The sequence below is a fragment of the Cupressus sempervirens genome, chromosome 2 (assembly GCF_028749045.1).
Source record: "Cupressus sempervirens isolate cs-2001-9-10 chromosome 2, ASM2874904v1, whole genome shotgun sequence".
Taxonomy (NCBI): Eukaryota; Viridiplantae; Streptophyta; class Pinopsida; order Cupressales; family Cupressaceae; genus Cupressus; species Cupressus sempervirens.
Window position 1 is genome coordinate 51,299,930 of NC_143119.1, and position 23,384 is coordinate 51,323,313.

The following is a 23,384-nucleotide window of genomic DNA, read 5'->3' on the forward strand; positions in this document are numbered from 1 at the left end:
CATTAATCAAACAAATGATAGTACTCAAATCATCTAAGTAATTTTCTTACTAAAAAGTAGCAAGTTTGACATCTGTGACAAAACAATGATTGAAACATAAATGTATACATGTATCAATATGTTTTCAATAGTGATTACCTATTTCTTCTAGAGAAACTAACTACCACTAAAACAAAACCCCATAAATATATGATAGCTTTTAATTATAGATTCCAAAAGATATGGGATAGAATACCTGCTATAGTAAAATCTCTTTCTGGTAATGCTCTCCTAAACTACATAAGAGCTTTCAATAGTGAAATTTCTACTACTTTGCAAGCCATGGTAGGGGATACTTTACCAGATGCATATAAAATTGCCATAAAAGAAAAAAATAACTTGATTCAAGGAGGTAAGTTAGCTCCAAATCCTCTACTACCTTTCTTTCTTGACATGCCTACTTATCAGCCAATAGTAGCCCCTATTCCTACCATATCCACAAGCCAACCTCTTGTCATTAGCCCAATAGCCTCTACATCCTCCAATGAGTTAGGAGAGTTGAAAGACATGATGTAGGGCTTGATGTTAAGTAGTCAAAGGTTGCAAGAGTAGGGTTCCAATATAGACAAGAAGTTATAGGATCAAGAAAAGAAGCTAGAGGATAACTTCTCAATGGTGCAAAAGATGAGCAACAAGGTGGTGATATTGGAGATGCAACAAGCTCAAAATAGTAGGCCTTTCCTCTTTGAAATCTTTGATTGATGTATGATTGAACTCTCCTTTGATATCTTCAAGCAATATTTGTGTGATATGACACACACAAATCTCCCTATATAGAAATATTCTTTGAAATGACAATAAAATCTCCACAAACTCTCCCTCTTTGACATCTTATGCCAAAGATAGTATTCACTAAATTAAAATGTGCCTCATGTAGTAATTCATATGTAATCTCCCCTTCAAATACTACATAAACTTGATTGATCTTCAATAGGCTCTGGTTGATGCATCAGTAAACTTCATTTAGTGAGCTTCAAATAGGATAATGACCCCTAACTTACCTCTTAGATACATAAATGCATCTTTAGGTAATGGTTTGGTGAACATGTTTGCAATTTGTTCTTTACTATTCACATATTCCAATCTTACCTCTTTGTCTTGCACTAGTTCTCTTAGAAAATGATATTTCATTGCAATGTGCTTGGTCTTTGTATGTATTATAGGATTATTTGATATATTAATTGCACTAGTGTTATCATAGAAGATAACCACTAGATCCTTGATCTCTACCTTCATACCTACTAATAGTTGCTTGAACCAAACAAAATTTGAGAAATTAATTGCTACAACAACATATTCTACCTTTGTTGTAGATTGAGAAATGTACTTTTTCTTCTTACTTGTCCAAGAAACTAGTCTTTTACCAAGAAAGAAATCTCCATCACTAGTTCTCTTCCTATCATCAACACGTCCCGCCCAATCAACATCAATAAAGGCTTTTAAATCTAAATTGCCTCCTTTCTTGTACCATAATCCATAGTCTTCAATACCCTTAAGATACCTCATGATTCTCTTGATTTCCATCATATGATTTTCTTCAAGATTTGCTAAGAATCTTGCTACCGTACCAACAACTAATGTAATATCAAGCCTTTTATGCACTATGTTGGTGTTTGAAAATGTTGGAGGGTTTTCAATTACCCCAATGAGAATATAACATATCTAGGGGCAGCTAATTCCCATTTTCAACATGCCATTTCAGACACCAAGCCAACTATAAGGCTTTGACCCTTCTTCACTTCAGGCTCTGCCAGACCTAGGTGGGTAGACCTCAGTTTCAATTGATATGGTACCAATGCAAAGACATATTCCTAAATCTATAATAGGTAGATTTGACCCTTATATCTCCTAATGGCTTATGAAAAGACACAGATTTAAAATAGCTAAATTCAAATCTATGAATCTCAGAAGCTGAGTGAGGGCATTACATTTAGGTCCTTCAACATGAAAGGGAAGAACATTTGATTAATAATGTTGATTTCAACAAACCCTCCAATATGCAGCAATAAGACCTAATGATCCTATAACTTATCAATGCCTTAACCATTGGGCAATTCCATGAATTAAAAACATACATATGGATATCTGAGACATATGTGTATCTTCAAATATTTGATCTATCTATTTAACTTGTAATTAGACATCTATGCTCAATCTAAACCTCATTCTTACATGATATCCCCATCAGTAACCTTAAAATCCTGTTGATTTCCATGAAGCATTTACATAACCCTTTGAGTTACAGGAAACAATGAAATAACATACAACCTTAAGGGACTAAAATTACAGCCTGAGCTCTATGTCAAAGATTATAAAACATTGAAGATCACTGATAAAGGAGACAAGATTCAAGATGAAACTCAATCATTTGTTGTTCTTGGTATTAATTTCCTTGAAACTATACATTCATATGCATGAAATGAAAACACAGAAAACACCTAACAGATATGAACTATCTATATTATCCTTCCTAATGTTGTTCATACAAGAGAAAATATGTTGAAGAAAATGGTTTCACAGTCAAACTCTTGAACCTTGCTGGTATTACCTAGAGAAAACTGCCAACCCTTACAATGAAAGAAAGAAAGAAAGACATAGGAGAAGATGAATTCCCATATTTGATCTTTGCCTGACATGTGTCCACTTGGAATTCAATCTTCTGCAACTGAAAAACTTATTTTCTCTTTCTACCATTTTGATCGAACTTTGTTTCATCATTACACTATAACTAATTTGCAAAATATCTCTTGCTGAATGATGAAATCCTTTGTTTGCAAAAATATCTGATTTGCATAAAGAATGTTGATAAAACTCCATTTAACTATCTTAGAAATGACCCCAACTACATTTTCACTATTTTTTACTGATTAGGCAAATGCATTTTCAATTTTAGCTTATTCCACTGAGAAGACCCCAAATTTCATGTTTTTGGCTATAACTTGAACCCATGAATTCTTGTGCAGAAATGAACTCCATAATCAAAAAGTTTGTCTTCTCACAATTCTGACGATATATAACATCGCTATATTAGCCTCTTGAAAACTCCTTGAAAGTTCCTTTGAAAAATCTACCCCTGCTATGGCTCTATGACTGAACTTAAAAAATTTCAAAAATTTAAAAACTTCTAAAGTTCAAACTTTATAATAAACCAGTTTTGCATTTAAAAGTTTGCATGTGACCTTCAATTTTTTTTAAAAATGATTAAAAATTTGATATTTTAAAAAATTGCATTTTTCCTTCACCCTTGTATTTTGGGTCAACTTAGGTTTGACCGAGCTACCACATGGCAGCACTCGATTGGCCGTCCTCTATCCAGTCACCTACCACGAACATAGTGCCATATCATCTAGCCCAAGGCCGAGTGCCACATGTCACCTTTCTACATTTCTACACTATTTAACTGATGTGCAACTTCAAAATATGGGTGTGCACTATTAGTTAGATCTGCCACATGGCAACATCCTATGCATATGCTATTTGATCTTCTATCTGGTGACACATCATCTCTAAGCAGGACTCGCTACCACTTGTCCAAATTTTGCATGCCCACATTGCTTAAATAGTCAGCATTTTGGTTTTGTGATTATGCCCCCACTGCACGATCTTGCACATGGCATCATCTCATGCGTTGGTCGCCACATCATCATATGTACATGTTTGTTTAAAAATTTTCTAACATCACCTTACCAACTGGCCACATGTGGGGTCCTCATGAGCACCTAGCACTTCAAAATCACATGCCTTTGAGACATTTAAGCATATGTTAAGAAATGTATTTAAATATTGTAAGACTTGATACCCTATTGCATGTGGGATATACTACTTTGAGTGCTTCTCTGTTTCTCATCCCCTATAATCTAACAGAAGCCATCATCCTAGGAAACACTTCCATCATCACATCTAGTATCTTTTCCATGGATTTAGCAGCCCTCTTCAGAGCCATCAATGTTGGTATGGAAACAAAAACAAGCAGGAAGTAGACAATCCTACAATACAAGCGATTTTTTTGAGTAGCATTAGATGCCAATCTGTCATACTTCACGTCTTGAGCAATGTGGGAACCGATTGGGGAGTACCAAAATTTTAAAAAAAATTAGTTGACTTGGGAAATGATTGTTGGGTATCCCTTGACACACTTACACTTGCAAAAGGAATTGAACTCAACACCACCTGCAACGTTGTCACCTGTCTCTCTTTTGTTTGTTTCCTTTCAATAGATTCTTAACTCCCCTTATGTACCTCCCCTATTTCCTAGGTGCTTCCCTTTGATTGCAAATGCATGGAACCTTGGCTTGGGTGAGTTCCTCTTTGGTGTGGAGTGTTTCTTTTTTGATGCTTTGATTCCTTTAAATGTAGGTTTCTCTTCTTTGACCTGTGTGCTCTTTTTCATTGCTGACTACATAAATGACTTCTTCTTTGTAATCTCCCTGCATAGACTTTTCCATTTACTAGCTGCTCCTATCATGCATAACGTCTTGCAATGACTGCAACTTTAATCCTTGTGTGGTGTCTTTTTTATGGTGTGAAGATCCTTCCTATTGACTTTCTCTACTACCATAGCTTCAACCATGTGAGCTCTCCTGTGGTACGACTGCCTCAAACCTACTCCCCTGCGACTGGATGTGTTTCTCCATATTGGTACAGACTCTTCCTTCAAAAAATGCCTTCCTCTCCATTCACATAGAGCATTTCCCCTACCTATTATGCATGTCTCCACCTTGCATGCGACTTGGGCCCTCCATGCAATCTCCTTCTTCAAGCTAGTGGGGTTCCTTCATGTCCAACGTGGCCTCTATCTTTTACATGCCTACTTCCTTACTTTGACTTGTGTTTTTTAATGCATAAGGTTTTATGGAAGCTCCCTTGCCTACTTTAATCTACAGATTTTTCCATAGTATTCTTCCTCCTATTAGGCAAAGAAATTTTCACATGACTTGTAAAATCATACCCACCCACTTGATTTTACCATTGGAAACTATATGATTTATAATCTCTTGTAATGTTTCTAAGGGCAAGTAACCATTCCCTTTCCCATTAATCTTACTAGAGGGAAAAGGTTTTGATTTGTTTCCATTTGTACTACCATTCGTGCAACTTTCCTTGCTTGTTTCAAAACAACATTCTGGAACCCTGTTGATAGGAGATGATGAGGACAGTGATTGCTTTCTATTAGTAGACTGTAAGAAATGAATAATGTTGAGCAAGGAACGAGAAACAATCCAAGTAAGTTAAGTGGGAAACAATGTTACCATAAGATAAGCAACTCCAAGAGCATACACCAAGATGGTTCAACAATGGAGACAAGGATTTATAAGGGGAAAGCAAAGAAAACCCCTTGTGAGTTATTATGAATGAAGGTAAATGCCTAAAGAAGAGAGAGAGAGAGTGTTGGAGAAAAGGTAGCTCAATACAATAACATCAAGTGCTTAGAGTGGTGTGTAGTTGTGAAGAAAGAAGGAGGGGCATCTCTTATATAGAGAGAGGAGTTGCATTTGTAACTCCCATTTCTATGAATGCCACATTCATAATAGGTGTGTGCAAAGTGTCACAATCCTCTTAAGGAGGATAAACTAAATAAAGAAATAAACAAGAGTTGTCCTTACATGTGGAATAAAGGACAAATAATGACATGTCCTCCACATGTGTACAAGTGGACAAATTACATGTAGGGACCCTTGGAATATCCCAATTAAAATATATCCAAGGAAAGATTAACCTTTCTAACATAGACCAACCATTAGATTTAAGATTTTATCTATACATCACTTGTTCCACTTTTTTACTAGAAAAAGAAACATCTAGGTAATTCCTCTTAGATGGTTTGCTGACAAATGTTTCAGTTTCACATTCTTTGCCCATTCTAGTAACATCAATCTTGAAAGTGTCATAACCATTCTCTGCAGCACCATTCCTTATTAATTCAGACTTTCTATAAGAAATTATTCCCAAAATACATCATTCACACCAAAAGGGGCTTTAACACTAACTATACCTTTATTAGCAGTCCCATCATTAATTATGTGTCACCTTATACAAATGAAGTTCAACACATTCATTTAACAATACTAGGGCTTTAATTGCAGTCAAACTTACTTGATAAATCTTTTCATACCAATTTGACCTGCAATTATGCCCTCATATTAAAATATCCTCACCTTAAACACCATATGAATCTGATACGATTAGTCGGGTCCCAAAGTGGGCTCAGCTAAAAAAAATTTGTTTTTGAACAACTGAACCTTCAAATTGATCCATCAAAATCATCATACTAATTAGAACCAAGTTTGACCACTAATTAATCAATTAAGACTGATTTTACCATTGATCTACAAACTGTCAATTTCATGCTAGGAGGTCCATTGACTGGCTTTAAAAATTGATCCAAAAAAATAACTTGGCTTTGAAATCTAGGATACTGATTCTTTTCTTAGCACACACACCATGTCAAATCTTGTCTCATGATGAATTCGAGGTTAAAAGATATTCGCTGTCAAAGTTGCCTTTTTAGAATCATTTGCAGATAAACATGTTAGAAAACAATAAATTGGGTTCGAAATTGGCTTCAAAAACTGGGCAAACTGACATGTGGGAAGATGAAAACTATGACATTGGTCCTTTTTCATGGGGACATTATAAATCTATGATTTGGGCTCATGATGAATAGCAAGGTGCAAATGGCGATCAATCAAAGTGGGCTACTCAAAATTACTGATTGGAAACAATGTTTTGAAAAGCGATTTTTAAAGTGTGCAAATGGATTTGTCATGACTTGCAAACTGACACACTTAAAGCATTTTCAAAGGACAACATAGTGGTACAATCCATTCAATCTTACCAATCATAGATCTCAAGGTATAACATCACGAACAGGGGTCTTGACAAATTTGCAAATGCTAACACTAGTAAAAAGATAGTTTTTTTTTTTCAAATCACATTTGAGAACTGATCAAACGGATTTGTCATAAGCTGAAACTTGAAATATAACAATTCTCTAACATTTACAATGCAACGTGAAAGGAAATTTTCACATTTTGGTCAACTGGTCAAAAGTTATTACAGGTCAAACAGGGCTTCCCAAAATTATGTGCAATGTGCATCAGCATGAAAACAGTAAATGACTAACTTTGAGGGATTCAAAACCTAGTCAAATGGACTCAAAAAAGATTGAAATCTGAAACATAGGTTCTTAGGTATGGACACTAAATATTCCCAAAGTTGCAAGTCATGAAACATTTCTATGTGTGAGATATTCACATGCAAACATGCCCTCTTGTCACTGTTTGACACTTAAGTGAAAATGCAGATTTCACAAGTGCTCAAAATAGGACTTCATTGAATGACTCAAAATGTCAATTTAGCTTCATGAAACAAGTGGACACACTAAATTAAGGGTGTTAGAAACATTAAAAACCTTACGGGGCTTAGAGTTACAGTCGAGTACATAGGCATTTATGGGCATTTAAAAGGGCTCAATTTCTCAATGGTACTCAAAATTGACCATGCAATTTTTAGCGCCAACACACTACATATTGCATTTTTCCAATCATTTATTTATATGTGGTTTGATTTGGCTCCTTGGAATCATCATTCTTTGAAAACTTATTTCTAGTAGACATAGGTGTTCCAACCGGTCTTGAATTCTCCATTCCAAATTTCTTTAGTATCTCTATGATATATTTAGATTGAGTAATGTAGATATCATTTTTCTTTTGTTAAATCTAAAATCCAACAAAGAATTTTATCTCTCTAAACTTTGACATCTCAAATTCCTTGCTTATTTCCTCTAGAAAAACTTTGCATAAATAATCATTTCCAATAAACAATATGTCATCCATAAATATTTCTGCCAACATAATCTTCTTATTTGATCATTCTTTGATGTATAGGCTACTATTATCATTCTCCTTTAAAAACAAATCTTCATCAAATCGTAATGAAGTCTTTCATACTCAACTCTAGGATATTTCTTGAGACCATATAATGATTTTTGCACCTTGCAAACCATATCCTTTTTTTTTGAATATATAAAACCTTCAGGTTTCTTTATGTAGACATCTTATTCAAGAATGTAGATTTCACATCCATCTAATAAACTTTAAATCCTTTATGTGCAACATAAGCAAGTAAATTCTTAATACTATCTAATCTTGCAATAGGAGAAAAAGTTTAACCATAGTCAATACCTTCTTCTTGAGAATAGCCTTTGCATACTAACCTTGCATTGTTTCTTGAAGCTTCTCCATCTATTTTTAGCTTATTTATGAAAACCCACTTTGTGCCAATTAAATTTTTATCCTTGGGTCTAGGAACAAGAGTCCAAGTCTTATTTCTTTGTATTTGTTCTATCTCTTTAGTAATTGCTTCAATCTATCTTTCATTACCTAAAGCATCTTTAACTAATCTAGGTTCAAATTTAGTAAGCAAACATGTACCTTTTAATTTTTTCCTTGTCATTGTTCCATTTGACTTGTTTCTAATGATATGATCAAGTGCATAGTGCTTTCTGACATATCTTGCTAACATAGCTACCTTTGATTTCAAACCTATTCCACTTGCCTCACCATGATATTCTACATCATGCTCAGGTCCCACTATCTGTGACTCGGGTCCTTTTCTAACTATAACTCGATAGCCTCTAACTATGACTTAAGTCCTTCATATTGTGACTCGGGTTGAACTAGATGTAACTTAAACACTTCTAGAGATTTTGGGGACTTGAAAGGTGATGTCTGCTAACTTCCAATTAGATTTTGCAATGTAAAAAATCAAAGCAAATGAACTTTCTATAATCTTCAAGTTCTTTGCTACTCTTTTCTTCACTCTTGTTTGCAAACTCATCAATCCTAACATGTGCACTTTCTATGATCTTATGAGTAGTCAGATTTGAACACTTGTATGCTTTACTTTTGTTGGAGTATCCTAGGAATATGCCTTCATCAGCTTTGACATCAAATTTACCTTTCCTACTGTCTTTCAAAATTTAGCATTTTCTACCAAATACTTTTAGGTAACTTACATTAGGCTTGTAGTCATACCATAGTTCATAAGGAGTTCAATTTGAGTCTTTCTATAGATGTACTTTGTTCAAGGTATGCACTACTGTACAGATTTCTTCCTTCCATTATTGTTGGAATTTACAAGTGGGAAGATTTACTTTTGAGGTGAGGGAGTAAGGGGGGTGAATCAGAAGTAACTAACTTTAACCTTTTCAAAAACTTTAAACTAATATCATTCACATGCATCTAATTTATCTAGTAAACATAAAAGTAAAGACATGCATGAAAATAGATAACACACAAATTTGGTAACCCAAAAAACCCTCCAAAATGAGAAGGTAAAACTGGGGTGAGGATGACACCCACAAAGTATCATTGCAGCAATATGTAACTTGTTCAAGGTTACAAAGTTTGACCATTCCAACGGTTTTCCTTGTGAAAGGCCTATCTTGTTAAAGACTTTACACCCTATTAAAAGTGACTTAGTTAAATGATTTACAAACATTCACTTGGAATGTTACTTTGTTAAAGGATTTAGCACCTTGTCTAAAGGCTTACAACATGGCTATTAAACCAACCTATCATCATAAGATTTCTATTCCTAATATGATTGCTAGAGAGTATTAGAAAGTCTTGACTTGAAGACTTGCAATCCTCAATTGCTAATTCTAGATCCTTGTTCAGCTCTGATCCTTACTTGATCTGATATGTCACTCTTCAAAACTCTGATACTCTATTCTTGATCAACTAGATTTTGCAATGTTTTTATGCTCTTTCTAAGTCTTTACACCCTTATACACTTCACTATAATTCACCCATACACTTCTCACATACACACATACAATGGGGTTTTGTCCTCCTTTTAAAGAATTCAAATACTTAGGGTTAGGTATGAATCTATGATCAATATTTACTCTTCATTTACCACTCAATTCTTGGAATTTTCCTATTGGTTGCATGCCTTCTCCATTTTTCTTATTGGCTGCATGTTGATTACATAAGTAATACAAAAGATTTGATCTTATCTTCAGGATCCTTTGAGATTTATCCTATGTCAGCTTCAAAAATGATTTACATATGAGTTTGTGAAGGCACAAACTCATATGTTGATTTTGCGTTACTTGACACTTACCAGTAGCTAATGCTCAACACATATAGGATTTTTGTCTCACTTGGATCCTATAGAAATTCTATTTTTCTTGACATATATAATTTTCTTGGCATTTATAGTGACTTAGCATCTATAGTGACTCATCATTTGAACTTTGATTGGCACCTAAAGTTCACTCAACAAAAATTGAATTCTCTAGCTTGACATACACTGTAGCTTAGCTTCTATATTATACTTGGTATCATCTTGAGAATTTGTTAAGTGTATTGACACTCAATTTTCAAAACCAATCTGAGACTAATAATCTCCCCCTTTGGTATGAGTGGCAAAAACACTTAACTAAACATTATGAATATGAGTATACCACACATTCTATTTGGCATATGTACAAAAATTTAAAAAAATTGTTCAAAATTTTATATAACTCAAAATTTTGTAACCCCCCCTCAGCTAATGTGCCAATTCTATAACCAAAATTCCATTCCTGCAACCAAAAACTCTTGTGCTAAATTTGTCTCATGCTGATGTGTCTGATACTTTTTGCCTTGTCTTCCTTATCATTCTTTTGCCTCTATTTCTATGTACCCTAGATTTTTTTGCACTTTTTGTCTGCTCCCCTTTCACATCTTCTTGTAGTTGTTGCATCCTTTTGGATGTATCTCCTTATTACTTCCTTAGAATTTGAACATCTCCCCCTTTGGATATTCTTTATTACTTCCATCAAAGAATGTATTATCTCCCTTTCCTTATTTACATCTCCCCCTTTTTGACACTTATGTCAAAGGGTCCTAACAATGAATAGAATATTTAGCCAAAAGTGTTTTATTTAGGTCCATTATCATCTTTAGAGAAGCATCCCAATTATCTAAATCAATTTCCAATGATTTTTGTTTGATGGCTATCTCTACTGCAAGATGTACTAGGCCTTCTAGGGTAGAAAGATAAGGATCTTTCTTTAGAACATTTTCTACATAGGCCATTTCTTTATGGAGGACTTCTAAATGTGGAGTAATGGAAGATTTAATCTGTATCAATTTGGCCTTAACATTGGCCTCTGCTATTATCAATACAGCTAACTCTTTCTGGGTGTGAAGTGTAGTTGCAAAATGCTTCCCACTTTGAGCTGGATCTTTGGGTAGCTGTGTGCTAGAAATCTTGAGATTTTGTTCCAAGCTCAATATTCTTTGGCTAGTTTCTTGTGTGAATAATGATGAGTCACATAATTTTGAGTACAATGAGAGTATATTCTCAAGTATTGTCTTCACTTTCTCAACCTTCTTAGCCAATTCAACTTGTGAAAGTGCTATTTCACTAGATATTTTCTCATTAATTTTCATTTGAAACTTCTTTTTAGACCATTCTAATGACTTAACATTAGTATCAAGGTCTTCATTCTGTACCTGGTCCACTATGTTGGACAATTTCTCCATGATGGCCTTGGTTTCATAGGTACTAGCAAGTTGAATGCATCAAGGAATATATCTTTGATTTCCTCTAATGCTTGCTTCTATCTATACTCATTTCTAAGTATCTATTGTTTCTTCCTTCTCTCCAGTGCCTCTTGCACTTCATTTATTTGTGCTAGGTTCATTGTTCTAGAGTTATAACTAGGTATGACTATTTATTCATCAAGTGTAGGGTCTCCATAGTGAATTACCCTTGTAACTTTGGTGGATCTCGAGCCTGGTGCTAAAATCTATAGTGGCACTGCATCAATGCTGAGTTGCTTGGTAGGAGTCCCTAAGGTAGGCAAGTTTACCAATGTTTGTATTGCCTCCTGCTCTCTTTCCTTAGGGGTTTTCTCCTCTCCCTTCTCTTCTTCTCTACTTCCTTGATCAATAATGATGATTTGAGGAGGTGCACCTTGGTTTTGTGTTGTATAAACATCTTGCTCTATTTGTTCCTTGCTAGCTCCTTGATAGTTGTTGTTGCTGTGGCTATATGATTAAACTTAGCAATTGTATCATATGCTTCTTTCTCTTCTAGTTGATCTACTATAGCTATGGGAGGTTGTGAAGGTGGTTTTTGTGTGTTCACCTTCTCCCTAGTGATTTCTGTATAGCCTTTTGCAGTTCTTTCACACTCACCAAAATAGGGTTTGTACACAATTGTGATTGTAAAGTAGTTTGGTGAAGGATCTTTTTGAGATCCTCTACAGTGAGTGGATTGATGTTCAGACTTGAGGTGTTAGGAACATCCTTTACAATTACTATTTCTATAGGTGTTGTATGTGGAGGACTTGGTGGTGGCATTTGGGTGTCTTGGATACTTTGTTCTAGCTCTTGCTCCTCAATTGTTGCCTCTTCACCTTGTGTCTTTTCCATTGTTTCTTCTTCTTTTTCTTTCTCTGCTTCTTCCTTTTTCTCATTTTCCTCTTCTTCTTCATCATTTCTCCCCTCAAAGGGGTCTTCCCACTCTTCCTTTACTATTATCAATCCATAAATCAATTTCCACATTTGTGTGGACTTTTGCACAACATCTTCAATTTGGTTTTGCAAAATTTAGAAGGCTTTGTATTTGGGTGTACATTTGCTCCCATGTTTCTTACTAGGCTTAGTTATTTGACTTTCAGTAAGGTCTAGCATTACATGAGCTAATTTAGACTCCCTTATTTCTTTATCCATTTTAAGGTAGTCATGCCATTTATTCTCTACAATGGAGCTTAGCTCCTTAGGCATTGAATTGTCTAGTTCAAGTGGGGTGGTCTTGAACTTAGCCATCATAGTGTAGATGGATTCTTCCACTATGTTTTTTTGTTCCTTTGAAAAATTATTGAAATCAATGGTCTTCAAACCAATTAAATTTGCATTCTCTAATGTTATTACAAATATTTTCTAGTTTAGACTTGGTAGAATGTCTTACCAATCTAAATTGTTCATTATCAGACTTTGTCCTTTCTTCATTTGATTCTTGAGGTGCAACATATTTTCTTCTTTTCTTTGGTTTTGTAGGCTCTCCTTGCTCTGTTTCCTTTTTTTTCTCCTATTCTTTTTCCACTTTCGTTGTTGCCCTGGTAGCTAGCCTTGTAGTTGGCTTGGCTAGGCTTGGCTTTGCTGCCTTCTTCTTTTTCCCCTCTGGTTGTGCAACTAGCTATTTTTGTGCCTTTATTTTCTTTGGCTTAGCCTGGGGTACTTAGCATCTTCCTCTTCTTTATCATCCTCCCCCATTCCTTGGGTTAGAGCAATTGGTTCTTGACCTTGTTCCTCTTCATCATCTTTGGATTCTTCACCTTCTTCTTCTTCTTCTACTATACCCTCACCAAATTTGGCTTTTAACTTCTTGACAAGTTTATCTTTCTTCTTCAGTGTGGAGGTAGTTTTTAGCTCCATATCCACCTTTGACTTGAATACATCATAGGTTCCAAAATGTGGTGCACTCTTGCCACTTCCTCAGCTAGTAGGGTAGTTATAGCTGCTAATGCCTCATCTATATTTATTTCATAGCCAAGAGGTCTTAACCATCTAAATCTTGGTATGACAGCTTAAATGTATTTATAGTCAACATCTACAAGAAAGCATACATCATTTACATGTTTTTCTACTAATGACACTAGTATTCTTAGCCTTTTCTTCATTAACTTCTTGAAGTCTTCAAAATAGCTAGTCATAAGAGTCTCAAAATTAGCTCACATCTGCTCTATGTATTCATTAACTTGAGCTATTATTGACCTTTTAGCTTTCCACACAACTTTTTCAAAAGAAGGAAGCTCATTATGTATAGAAAATAATATACAAATCAAAATAGCACCAAATTTACATTGGGCTCCCTTGGTTCTTCTTATTGCTGCTAAATTTTCATTAATTTGTTGCAGTTGCAGTTTTGCAAGATCATAAGTATGATCCCTTTTTAGCAATTTGTAGCCTACATCCACTACACTCAAGGCACTCTGTTAAGTTTGTTGAATTGGTAGAATTTATGTGAAATAACCCTAATAGAAAAATCAACAAGAGGGTCTTGAATGGTATCTATTGGAATCCCTCTCTTGTTCTACTTGGCACTAGTATTTTTTTCAATTGCCTCCTTAGAATCACTCCTAAGGGTCTTTGGCTGATCTAGGGTTGGGTATCTTATTACTCTATGTACAATTCTCTTTGTGATTTTTATTAGGTCATCCTCCAACCATAAGCTTCCATAATGTATTTTTCTTACCACTAACCTGATCCATTTAGTCTTGAATATTGTGGGGAATTCTAGGGCTCGTGTCAAACCATTCTTCTCAACAATCTAATATACTTTCATCAAAACTCCATTATCACATAGTCTCTCATAGGCTTCCCTCATCTCAATGTCACCTATGGGTCCAATCTTGTAATTGTAACATCTCCTAATGTCTTGAACCATAACTACCTTAGGGGGTATGATAGATAGTCCTCTAGTTGGGTCATTTTTATACACCACTTTAGGGATTGGGCAGAAATCAAGTTGTTTTACTTAATTGGACACTAGCTAGATCTCAAATGTTTCCTTCTCCTATGTTTTCCCAGAACTAGAAGGCATTTTTGCAATCTAGGGTTTGTACACAAAGAAAATATGAAACTACATAGCTCGACACAAATGTAAATACCTCAAAATCAATGAATTCATGTTGAAATGTTGTTGAAATCTGCTTAAACATTGGATTCTCTACTTTGGAGTTGTTCTATGCTCTTTCTTATCTTTTCTCTTTGTTTTCAATGAGGAAAAATGATTGAAAACACTATAATATACCCTATTTTCATTGCATTTAATGCTTAGTGCATTTATAACTGTCCACTCAGCTTTTGAAAGATTTTTGTGTTACTCAACTTCCATTGATTTTCAACCACTCCGCATCCCTTACTTAGCTTAAACTAAATTTTCTTCTTCACTTAGCTTCCACTACAAACTCGGCTGCAACCAATCATTTGGCTTCTATTGTTTTTGCCAATCAACTTTTCATGTACTGAGATTTTACTCAACATCTGAGGGTAACTTGGCAACACTAATGAAAACTTGAAGTTTAAACTTTACATCTCTAATCATGTTGATATCTTTTTTTCAGTATTTTCTTTATTTAGGAACTGATGTATGATAAAGCTTTGTAAATTAGTCCCTCATACCTTCTCTTTTCTTAGTTTGATGAAGTGTGACCACTTAACCTATTAGGTGAAGTGATCCCTTCATTTGATGCGCTACACCAATCTCTCTTCTTCCATGTCTTATTCATTTCTCCTTTGATGTGTTCAACATCTACCTTCTTGTTTCCCTTATTGTTCTTTGAATTAGGTGCCTTTGTCCTTGTTTGGAAATTCCTACTCACATGACCAGTCCTCAAGCAACTAAAACATGTGGTTTGGCTCAACTATCTACTATAGTTTCCACTGAAATGTGACCTTATGTAGTTTTTAGGAATGTGTCCATATTTGTAACAGTAATGATAGTTGTACCTGGTGTTATATTCCCAATTATAGTGATTTCCATGGTTATCTCTTCTTGCTAGCTGATTTGGTGTCCACATAGGCTTTGCTATGCACTCAAAAGCTCTATGTCCATACTTCTTGCAATTGAAGTAGTGTCCTTCAAATGTTGGTGTTTTGATAGTCCTAGTCCTATAGTTATGTGCTTGATGTCCTTGTTTGTTGCACTTATGATAGTAACTCACATTTTTAGGTTTGTCATGCTAATGGGCATTCTTGCTCCTACATATATTAGAGGTATGTCCCTTTTTACCACCAAAATGACAAGTAGGTTTTGTATTCTTACCTTTGTTACTCCTTTCTTCTACAGTCTTGGATGACTCTCCTTGTTCAGTGCTGATGTATCCTAGTCTTGAAGTATCATTGCTAGCCCTTGGTGATTTTATTAGCTGCTCAAAGTACTTGATGGCCTCATTAGGTTTGTTGAAGCTCTCTACAATCTCCTTCTCTCTTTTTAGGTCATTTTGCATCTTTAGTGTAGAGATCTCAATGTCCTTGACATTCAGTTCATAATGTGCATTCATCATCTGGCTTAGGGTTTTGACTTTCTTGCAAGCTCAATTGACTTTTCTACATGTTTGAAATTCTTGCAAGCTACATGTTTGAAATTATTTCTACATGTTTGAAATTCTTGCAAGCTCAATTGACTTTTCTTCCAATCTTTTGGCAAGATTTCTCATCTTCTTCTAGCATAGCCCTATCTTCAATGGCTCTTTTCTTCTGTTCAGTCACTTCACAGAGCATCATGTCTTATGACTCTTGTTCAAGCTTGAGTGTTCTAAATTCTTCTACTTGAGCTCTATTCTTCTCCATCAGGTCTACTATTACTACATCAAACTCTCTGGAATTGTATTGTGTATCATTCTCAGCTATGGCAATCTCTTTTCTTCTCTTTAAGAATTTTCTTAGTTCCTCTCTAGCTTCTTCCAAAGTATGTAAAGAAAATTATATATCAATTGCCTAATTCTCTATGATCTTCCCAAGTTTGTAGACTTCTATTTCCATATCTATTCTCCAAGCTATAAGGCTCCTCCTTGTGAGAACTTGGCTCTGATACCAATTATTAGAATTTACAAGAGGGAAGATTTACTTCTAAGAGGGGGGTGAATCAGAAGTAACTAACTTTAACCTTTTCAAAACCATTTAACTAATATCATTCACATGTATGTAATTCATCTAATAAATATTAAAGTAAAGAAATACATGAAAACAAATAACACACAAATTTGGTAACCCAAAAACCCTCCAAAATGAGAAGGTGAAATTGGGGTGGGGATGACAACCACAAAGTATCACTGTAGCAATATGTAACTTGTTCAAGGTTACAAAGTCTGACCATTTCCAATGGTCTAGCCTATGAAAGGCCTATCCTATTAAAGACTTTACACCCTATTAAAACTGACCTGGTTAAAGGATTTACAAACATTCACTTAGAATGTTACCTTGTTAAAGGATTTAGCACCTTGTCTAAAGGCTTACAACATGGCTATTAAACCAACCTATCATCATAGGATTTCTATTCCTAATACAATTTCTAGAGAGTACTAGAAAATGTTGACCTAAAGACTTGCAATCCTCAATTGTTGATCCCAGATCCTTATTTAGCTCTGTCTACTCTGATCCTTGCTTGATCTGATATGTCACTCTTCAAAACTCTGATACTCTGTTCTTGATCAACTCAATTCTGCAATGTTGTTATGCTCTTTCTAAGTCTTTACACCCTTCTGCACTTCACTCTAATTCACCCATACACTTCTCACATATGCATATACAATGGGGTTTTTTCCTCCTTTTAAAGAGTTCAAAGACTTAGGTTAGGTATGAATCTATGATTAATATTTACTCTTCATTTCCTACTCAATTCTTTCACTTTTCCTATTGGTTGCATGCTTTCTCCATTTTTCTTATTGGTTGCACACTGATTATATAGGTAATGCAAAAGATTTGATTTTATCATCAGGATCCTTCAAGATTCATCCTATGTCACTTTCAAAAATGGTTTACATCTGAGTTTATGAAGGCACAAACTCATATTTTGATTATGTGTTACTTGACACTTACTAATTGCTGATGCTTGGCACATAGAGGACTTTTGTCTCACTCGACTCTTGTAGAAATTCTATTTTTCTTGACATCTATATTTTTCTTGACACCTATAGTGACTCAACATATATAGTGACTCGACACTTGAACTTCACTCAACACCTGAAGTTCACTTGACACCTATTGAATTCTCTAGCTCAACATACAGTGTAGCTCAACTTCTATCTTATACTTGGCATCATTTTGAGAATTGGTTAAGTGTGTTGATACTCAATTGTTAAACCCAATCTAAGACTAAAAATTATTTTATGGAAACATTATTTTCTATCATCAAGGTTCTTGCACAATCCATGATCGATTTGTTCCTCCTTTCAGCTATACCATTCTATTGAGGTGTACTAGGGGCTGATACTTGTCTTTTGATTCCTTTTTTAGTGTAGAATTAATTGAACACATTAGAAATGAATTCACCACCTTTTTCTAATCTTAAACCCTTCAACTTATTTCCTATTTCCTTCTCTAATCTTTCCAAATACCACTTAAACTTGTGGAAAGCTTCAAATTTATCTTTTAAATACTTTGTAGTCATCATTCTAGAAAAATCATCAACAAATAAAATAAAGAACTTATCTCCACTATATCTCTCAATTCTAATAGCTCCACAAAGGTTTATATGAATTAGCTCTAAGACTTCTTTAGAATGATAATTCTTTCTCTTGAAACTTGTCTTGCCCATCTTACCATTTTGATAATTTTTGCATAGGACCATGTTAGGTTTCCTCAAACTAGGAACACCTCTCACTTTTTTTTTTGCTTATCTTGATCAAATTATTAAAGTTCAGATGACACATCCTATTATTCCATAACCAACTTTCTTCTACTTGAGAAATAAAACATGAAATTTCACTAAGATCTAGGTAGAATAAGAAACCTTTTATTTGGTTACCAAACCCTACTAGATTTCCTTTTCCATCTAGTAGCTTGGCCTTCCCATTCATGAATTTTACCTTGAATCAAATTTTATTCAATTTTTCTACATTCAGTAGATTATGTGTCAGTAATTCAATCCAATAAACATTATCACATCTAAGTTCATTGGTTAGTAAGATATAACCTTTTCCCTTTATGAAACATGGTTTATTATTTCCAAATATCACACTTCCACCATCATAGTGTTCCATATCTTCAAACTTTGTTTTTTCACTAGTCATATGATTTGAACAACCACTATCAATAATCCATGTATCAATTTTGGTAACATGAGAAATAAGTGCCATTTTATCATCTTCATCATCAAATTCATCTTTTACAACAATATAGACCATTTCATCATCTTTACCACTATCAGAATCTTTAGCCATAAAATAAGACTTCTTACCTTTATCCTTGTAGTCCTTGTAGCTTTTGAAATCCTTCTTGCCGTGTTACTTTTTTTTCTTCTTTTGATCTTCATCTTCTCCATTTAAATATCTTGCAACAATGTCACCAACTTCTTCACAAGAAAAGCAGATTAATGGAATTTTACCCTTGTACTTTCCTTTTCCTTTGGGATACCTTCTTGCAAGTAATGCTTTAATGGCTTCAAGATCATCGTCAGAACTGTCTTCCTCTTCAATTTCAAATTGTTTTCCTTTAGACCTTTTATCTTTCTTCTTGAGTGACAACTTGACTTCAAATGCAGACTCAAGATTGCTAGAACTAGGAACATAATTATCATAGTTATCTAGCTCAAATGTTTCCAGTCTACCAACTACTGAATCCAATGTTATATCATTCTTTGGATTGCATCTCATCTATTGAATTGTTCATAATCTAATTAGATATATAGGAAGAAGTGTAGTTACTTACCACTATCTCATCTTAAATCTTTCCTCTTGAGGCTTTGATTGCACAAATACTTGCTTTGATTCTATCATTGCACTTTGCAATGTTTTCATCTTCTCTCATATTTATTTGATTAAATTATCCTCTCAAACTTTCAGATTTGGCTCTTCTTACATTATCATCTCCTCCATAGATTTTTTTTATATCTTGATCCACATCTCATGAGATGTACCATAGTCTTTGACTTCATTTAATTTGGCATAGTTGAGAGTTGAAGAAATATCAATCATCATAATGTTATTATTCTTCTTCTATACAATTTCTTCAATAATTATAGTTCAAAAGGTGCTACATACTTAATATTAAGATATTTCAAACTTGAATCACTAATGGTTGCCAAATGTAACTTCATAAGTTCTTGCCATGCATTGAAGTTATCTCTATTCAACTTCGGGATCTCCCTTATGTAAGACATCCTAATCTTTTTCTTAGGTCCTTGAAACCTTCTCTACAAGCACCAAAAGCTTTGATATTAATTTTTGTAAATATAAGAGGAGTAACTAAGAGGGGAGGGTGAATCAGTTACCACTAAAATAAATCCTAGATACCTTGGATGTCAATACAAAACATAAACTCTGATGAAACTGTTATAGCTGGGTAAACACATAGGCACTTGACTAACACTAACAATATGGTGTAACTTGTTAACCAATGAAATAATAAATGTTACTTGGAAAATGCTTAACATGAAAATCTTAAGATATCATTTGTGATTAATCCTTAATTAAGTTATTTTCATACATATAAAAGAAATAACATGAACACAAGAGACACCAAGATTTAATGTGGAAACTCAATTTGGTAAAACCCACCAATTGTACAACTAGTTACTGATTTTCACTCTTTTGAAGTGAGCCCTATTAGGAGAAAACCCTGTTAAAGGTTACAAAAGACACTATTAGGTGTAACCTTGTTAGAGGATTTAATCACCTTGTTAGGAGTGGCCTTATTAGAGGTCTTTAGAAACTTCAATCTAGAAATGACACCTTGTTAGAAGATCTACAAATAGTTGATAAGCCATCTCTATTAAGAGATTTAGTTCACTACTACAATGGTTGCAGAGTAAAAATGAAATGAATTGATTTATTATACAACTATATTTTTTATTTTAGATTAAAATTTTTCCTCAAATACTTGATCCTTCCTAATCAAATTTATCTTTGTAGCTCCTCAAGGATATTCTTCTTATCCTTCTAATTTCCTTCATCTAAGCATCTTCTATTCTTCACACATACTTGCACACATTCGATCGTCAACTTGACCTTATACTTATATCTTACTCATTGTCAAGTCATCTTGAATACATCTTAGAGTAATTAATATTCATCTCCTTAGTTAGTTATAACCAAAAAACAAATTAATTGAACTCAAAATGACAAAATAAGAAAATCCTATGTTAGCCGACACTTCTTGGTAGACACTAACTCAAAAATGATTTTCCTATGTTAACTCAGTGAACTCAGTTAACAATACATCTTCACTAGCTTCCTTTGGTAATTGAGTGAGCTCGGTTACCACTGGTTCCATCCAAATTTCCTTTGTTAACCAATTGAGCTTGGTTAACACTCTATTTCTTCTAACTTATCTTTGATGCCCAAGTGAACTTGGCATACACTATCATCTAAATTTGGAAAACACTTGAATGCTCGAAAAATACAATAAATTATCTTCATTACCTGAGTGAGATCAACATACACTAACTAGTAAAGATGTGACATTTTGTGTAACATCAAAGATAAAAAATTACATGCAAATATAAACAATATCAAAAAATAATAGATCACATAAAAGAGAACACAAGACACCATGATTAAACGTAGTTCACCCAATCCTTGGGCTACATCCACCAACCAACAAGTCTAATATTATTATGATCCAGTGATTACAACTTGATTACAATTGGTAATCCCTCATAGCTCAATATTGTCACAAGAAGCAACTTTTGCATCACCCACATTGAAATATTCCCTAACCCTAAGCCCTTTTATATAAGTATTCTATTTCTTTAGGGTTAAAATTAGTTACAACATGTCAGCAAAAAAATGTCAATATAGTATCTCGTCAAGGAATTATGGATTATGTAGAGTACTTCCTTGATTAGACACCACAAACTAATATGGAGGTTACTCCTCGATAGAAGAAAAATAAAAGAAATATGAGGTTTGCAAAACCTAAAACTACTTATAATCAATCATCAACCCCTGTAGCCCACAAGACTCCAATCAAGGTAGTTGATAGTCCTCTCAATATAGTAGATCATATGAAAAGGACTACTATTAATATCTCCTTGCAGGATGTTGAAACTTTGCCACCACACAAGAAACTATTGAAGTAAGATTTAGAGAGCGTAGGGGTGGAAAATCAGTCTACCTCCTTGGATGATGCAACAAGTTTGGTACAACCAAGAAAATGAGATACAAGTAAAAGAAAATGCCTCCTCCTTTTTATGTTTGTTTGATTATAGGGGGCAGACTAGTTCATAATTGTATGACAAACACTGAAGCTAGTAGTTTAGTAATGCCTAAATGAATAGTTGATCTCCTTGGTATTAAATATGAACTAATGGTTAGAGATTTAATTCATTTAGATGGTAGCTCTATTAAAATAGTAGGGATCCTAAAAAATGTAGAAATGGCATTGGATGCATGCCCTAGTTGCACTATCACACAAGACATATCAATAGCTGAGGTGGACCCATATTTTTCCATATGTCTTTCTAGAGACTTCATTACATAGATAGGTGGTCATATTGAAACAATGAGTCCTATATGTTCTTTAGGACAAGATATGGGACAAGAGCTTCTTTAAGGGTAGAACCTCTAGCCCTTAATCACATAGAGACATTTACACCTAGTCCTGTAAACATGAATTATACAATTCATGAGATAGATGATGATGAAATGACCCATGAACTACCACTTCTCTAGTAGAGGTGCATGATTATCTTTTGGAGGAATGGGCCACAAAATTTTAGTTTGATCCAATACAAGAAGTTCTAGAGATTGGCCTTGGTAGATATTGTATATTGGAGAAAGGTACCCTTATTCCTAGTCTCATGAAAATAAAAGAGGACATTGATGGAAAATGGAGCATGTTCTTTGATGGTTCAAGAAACAAGAATGGCTCAGGGGCTAGTGTGATGCTAGTCTCCCCTACTTTAGAGAAGTTTTATTTCTCTTATAGACTCCAATTCAATTGTGCTAACAATATAGTAGAATATTAAACATTGATTCAAGGCCTCCAACTTGCACAAAATATGGGAATCAAAGCTTCAAAGTTCTTTGGAGATAGTGAACTAGTTATTAACCAAGCAAGGAGCCAAAACATTACAAAGAACAATCTACTCAACTCATACAATCATAGAGTATGGGATCTATTGGAGGGCTTCCAAACATTCTATATCCAAAGTGTTCCTAGAAGAGAAAAAAAACATGTTGATAGGCTTACAAAAATAGGTGTTCATTATGATGTACCAAAGCATGTTGAAGAAAAAAGAGAGAAACACATTAGACTAGTTGTAAGACTTGTAGTTCCAAATAACCATGCTAATTGGTAGGTGTTTGACTCTGATGTGAAAATTGTCAACTTTCTACAAAGTGAAGATCAATTATTTAATAAGAATCAATATAAGCTACAAAGCCAATATGGTGATTAGATCATGAACCTCAACTCCAACAAGTTGCCTTAAGGTCTAATCACATTAGAGATTATTTTCAGTCTTGATGATCAAGCAAGGAGTAGGGGTCTGAACCTAGCCGCAAATAAGGATGATCACATACCAGTTGCCATTATCAAGGGGAAGGTTCTTAGTTTGGGAAAGGTATGTTCTAAAGCTAAAAAAGAAAATTTTGTTCAATTATGTCAAGAATTCAATGA